Here is a 6,024-nt window from a genome sequence, read left to right as displayed (position 1 = left end):
GACCTTAGGGGGAGATAGCAGCAAAATGATAAAAGAAATTTCATGGAATCAAACATCCATTTCTTGGCAAGATCCTCGAACTCAAGTATGTGATATTGAAATTCAAAAGATTATACATTTACAAAAGCTAGCTAATCAATTGCCAGATTCCTTTGCTGACCCGAAAAGTGTGACCAACTCATACATACCTGCTGCTAATGCACCAATAAGAATTGATGTTTAAGAGGGACAAAATCAAGTTGCTACAGAGTCTAGCCAGCATATGAAACGTATTAGACCAATAGGTTCCAAAGATAAGAACCCTCGGAAAATAAAGAAAGGTGCAACCGAGGTTCATAAGACACCAGACACGGCCGCAGCCGATCAAGCCCGTGATGTGGCCGCGACCAACCCGGCTTTAGACATGGCCGGTACTGATGCCACTGATGTGGCCGGCCCTGATGTGCCAAATAATGTCGCTTGGGACGCCTTGCTTCATGGTACTGATGGTGCAGATAATAGTGAGATCTCAATGAACTATGTCTTGTCTGGAGAACAGTGGAACAAAAAACATGTCGACATGGATGATTTATTTGCTTATAAATTAGCACTTGAACTTATGGATAATGAGGATCAAGAACCCACGTCTATATATGCATGCATGCAAAGATCAGATTGGCTTAAGTGGAAAGAAGCCATAAACGTGGAGTTAGAATCACTGAGAAAGAGAGGTGTGTTTGGTCCAATAATCCGAACACCTCATGATATTAAACCAGTGGGATACAAATGAGTTTTTGTGAGAAAGAGAAATGAGAAAGGAGAAGTCGTGAGGTATAAATCCCGGCTTGTTGCACAAGGATTCTCACAGAGACCTGGAGTAGATTATGAGGAGACATACTCCCTTGTGGTGGATGCTACGACCTTCAGATTTTTGATAAGTCTGACCGTGTGAGAGGGTCTGAATTTGTGGTTAATGGATGTTGTAATCGCATACCTTTATAGTCCACTGGATAATGACATTTATATGAAAGTCCCACAGGGTATTGAATTGAAAAACAAATAGAGTTCTCGAGACCAACATTGTATTAAGTTGGAAAAATCTCTTTATGGACTGAAACAATCCGGACGAATGTGGTACAATAGACTCAGTGAGTACCTAGAGAAAGAGGGATATAGAAATGACCCTATTAGTCCATGTATTTTCATAAAGAAATTTGAAAATCAAGGATTCGTGATCGTAGCTGTGTATATTGATGATCTGAACATCCTTGAAACCTCTGGAGAGATTTCCCAAACGGTTGAATACCTTAAGAAAGAATTTGAGATGAAAGATCTCGGGAAAACAAAATTCTGTTTGGGATTACCGCTTGAGTACATAAGTGATGGTATCCTTATGCATCAGAAGGCATACACAGAGAAAGTACTCAAGAGGTTTAATATGGCCGATTGCCATCCTCTGACCAGTCCCATGGTCGTGAGATCACTCGGCCTGGACACTGATCCCTTCCGTCCCAAGATGGACGATGAGGATGTCCTTGGTCCCGAAATGCCTGAACCTGGACGATGAGGATGTCCTTGATGTATTTGGCAACTCATACACGGCCTGATATAGCCTTTACCGTGAATCTCCTGTCCAGGATCAGCTCCTGTCCGACCCTTAGGCACTGGAACAGGATCAAACATGTTCTTCGTTACCTACAAGGAACGAAAGACTTGGGTCTGTTTTATACTAACCATAATAAGGATGGTTTAGTTGGCTTTTCTGATGCTGGATATCTATCAGATCCACATCAAGCTAGATCACAGACATGATATGTTCTTACACATGGAGGAACGGCCGTATCATGGCGTTCCATGAAACAAACCATCACGGCCACATCATCCAATCACTCGGAAATACTAGCCATTCATGAGGCCAGCCGCGAGGTGGTTTGGTTGAGATCGATGATCCAACATATCCGATCAGATTGTGGGATGGTCGAGTGTAAAGAACTGACCATTATCTCTGAGGACAATAGGGCTTGTATAGCTCAGCTCAAAGATGGTTATATCAAAGGAGATAGGACAAAACATATTTTGCCTAAGTTCTTCTTTACCCACGATTTGCAAAAGACCGGAGAGGTCAAAGTTATCCAAGTACGGTCTAGTGATAACTCGGCCGATTTATTTACTAAAGCACTTCCGACATGTACATTCAGGAAGCTCACGCATCAGATTGGGATGCGTAGGCTGAAGGACCTCCACTGAGGTTCTCATCAGGGGGAGTAGTACGTTTGTACTCTTTTTCCTTCATCATGTTTTTGTCCCACTGGGTTTTTCATGATAAGGTTTTAATGAGGCAACATTAAGCGTATTACAATCCCTGTATGGTTATGGCATCCAAGGGGGAGTGGTATAAATCAATTGATGGATGTCCATAACCGGCCCGGTCCATAAACCGGCTCATCCGCAGGAGAGAGAGAGAGAGAAGAGAGAGTCGGCCTATTGAGGAGAGAGAGAGAGGCGGCCACATACATGTTTTCCTTTACCTTGTATGATTAGAATTTCCTTTCCTTGTAATCTTTCCATATTATGTATTAGTAGTTTTTCCTAATCCTAGTTGGTTTAGGTTTTGGATACTTTCATTTTTACTTATCTTGTAATCCCCTATATAAAGGGAACACTTATGATTAATGAAAAACAGAAACATTCAGCTCTAAATCTATTTTTTCACAACAGTCAGAAATTTATCAAAAAGTGAATAATTATTTTTGACCATTTTTTGACGTTTGTTTTCTGACGATATTTTTGATTTTTTTAGTTCAGTCAAAAATTTCTGAACACTTTCCGACCATAGCCAATTTTTAACGGAACTCTTTTGACGAGTTTATGGGGTAAAAAAGTGGTCAGTATAGAGTATTTCTGACCATTTACGAACGAAATTAAATGTCAAAAATTGAACTATATCTTGTAGTGTACGGAAAAGAGGAAAGTTGATTAATACAACCAATTATTAATACACAATAAAAAAAATTAAAATTTAATTTGAAGGACCAAAAATATAGCAGAAAGTATTTTTTTGTGTAAATACATAATCTAAATTGAGTTTGGTGAAAAATTGGTTAGTAAATAATATTTTAGTGAAAATATATAATATAATTCAATTTTTATATATAAAGTTGGCTTTCTCTTCTTATGACAAGTGGCAGAGGGGACATATGTCCCCATATATTTTTAGTTTTTTACATTTTAGGTCATTTTTCTTTTACACGATTGCAATTTAGTTTAATATTTTTTAATTGTGCATTATAATCTTTCTTACACTAATCACTATTATATGAAGTTTTATAATCTATTTTATTGGTCAATAAAATTAAAGATGAATAAAGGAAAAATAAAATAATATAAATATATTTTAAATATTTTATTTATTCACAACTAAAAATAACATAAACTTTTACTATTTTATTATTTTTATTATTTTCTATTACTTTATTACAAATTATAAAATTATATGACTATTAAAACTTATAAAATAACTAAACTAAAAAAAACTAGAATACGACGCATAATCTAAATCTAAATCTCCACATCACAAAGAAAAAGCAAAATATTATAGTACCACTAACTCAATAAAGGTGTAGAACACAAATGAACACATCAAGCACCAATCCAAAAAACAAAAAAAAAAACAGATCGGAGGAAGAATAATCAACGGAAGACCAAAGTCACCGCAAAGCATGAAAACACATACCTAAAACATTGCCACCAGCTAAGAGGTAAAAAACACCTCACAAACAAAACAACCACATATAAGACGCTCATGCCAATGAAGAACTATAAAGCTCTGAATATAAGAGACCAAAGTTCCAAGAGACTAATTCCACACACCTATACCAAGGAAAACATGAGAAGAAGAAAAACAACATAAGAGAGGGAGAATGGAATCCAACCACAGAGAAACCAAAGCTCAAATTTGAAACAAGAAATAATCTTCCAAGCCCACAAAACATACACGAAAGAAAACACTATCCAAACCTGGAGTTGCAAATATGGTGAAATGGAAAGCCACCAGAGACGCAACCAGCGATGAAAAGTGAAACGAGATGAGAGAACAAAGAGATAAAAAGAGACTACACAAAATCAACAAATTTTGGAACACAAATGAACGCGATCAAACACCAACAAAAAAAAAACCCAAAAAAACGGATTAGAGGAAGAGTAATCACCGGAAGACCAAAGTTACCACGAAGCTGGAAAACACATGCTTAAAGCATAACCATCAGCTAAGAGGTAAGAAGCACCTCACAAACAAAACAACCACATACAAGGCACCATGCCAATGAAGAACCACAAAGCTATGAATAGAAGAGCCGAAAGCTCCAATAGACTAACTCCGCACCCCTATACCAAGGGAAGCATGAGAAGAAGAAAAACAACCTAAAGGAGGGAGAATGGAAGCCAACCACATAGAAACCAAAGCTCATGTTTGAGACAAGAAATAATATTCCAAGCCAACAAAACATACACGAAAGAAAACACTATCCAAACCTTGAGTGGCAAACATAGCGAAATGGAGAGCCACCAGAGACGTAACCAGCGATGAAAACTGTAACAAGATGAGAGAACAAAGAGAGAAATGAGACTACATAAAATCAACCAACTGTGGAGCCATCCTCGAGTTATGAAAAGAACATAAACGTCAGATCACCAAAAACTAGATCTTGAAAACCAAGACGAGCATGGACTATCAACGGCAAGCCAACTACGAGGAAGAAAACATAAAAGACAACTAAACTCTGACCCAACCCAAGAAGATGTAGTTCCTAACATTAGTTAGATCTAAAGAAGAAGAGGACAAATATTGACCAGAAAAGCGTACAACATCAAGAGAAACAACCGCACAACTGGGAACTCATAAACCTGATCTACAACAAATATCAGATAATCTCACAAGAGAAGAAGACGAGAAAAAACAAGAGAAACGAAGGTGAGTCTTTTTCCGGTGATGGTAAGAAACACCCACACCGGAAATGTAAACAAAATACATAGATGGTGACGGCTCAAGTCAAAATATGCCGAAAAAGACATCTTAGGAGAATAATGCTCGATGTTGTTAAAAAAAAAAGAATAATGTTCAAAATATGAAAATATGAAATACAATTTTGACGCTGAAACTGTTAATGTTAGAAATAACAAATGCTTAAATGAAAAGTTATTGTAATTTAATAGGTTTTACATCTGAAGCTCAATTCACCACTAACAAATATTACTATACACAAAACAACACATCATTGATAAGACAAACACATAATATATTAACGTATAACCTAACACTACATAACACAATAAAATACTAAATCATGCTTTTTACAAATAAATAGTGAACACATAATTACATCATCCAAAAACATCATACTTAACGATAATAAAATAATATTCTGCGCGAAACGCGGACATCCGACTAGTAATACATAAACTCAAATACAATTAAAAAAATTCAGCAAAAGAAAAAAAAAAGTAAAAAAGAAAAGAAATTATATTCAAAATACGGAAAAGAAACCACTGTGAGGAATCGGCCCTGATGACTTGGCATAATCCTTATGTTTTTTTTTTTTTTTGAATTGAATAATCCTTATGTTTCTTTCTCTCAAATGAACTCGGAACAATGACTTTTATTGTGTGGTTATATAAAAAAGATGGCTTACATGTGTGGTTAGTATATATCACGAGCATTGATAACAAAAAGTTATACACATATCTACTTGAGCAAGACTGACAAACGTCTTTTTTTTTTTTTTTTTTGTTAAGATTTGAGAGAAGATTTGTGAAAATGTGTTATATATTTTTTATTGCTTACACCATTGTATAATGGTTCATACAAGGTGGAGTCAAAAGGAGAATTGATTACAAAGATACTCTACATAATGACATGGTCAAACTCATAAAGACATAAGGTTGAATGAGTCTTCCATTTGGCTGGATGTAAACCCCCAATGGACTCTAGTCTTGAGCTTGTATGGTCTAGGTTATGGACCAACCACTTCATGATTCATAACACTCCCC

This window comes from Brassica oleracea, chromosome C1 (assembly GCF_000695525.1).
Source record: "Brassica oleracea var. oleracea cultivar TO1000 chromosome C1, BOL, whole genome shotgun sequence".
Taxonomy (NCBI): Eukaryota; Viridiplantae; Streptophyta; class Magnoliopsida; order Brassicales; family Brassicaceae; genus Brassica; species Brassica oleracea.
The sequence above is the reverse complement of the archived record's forward strand: the minus strand, read 5'-3'. Positions refer to the sequence as shown.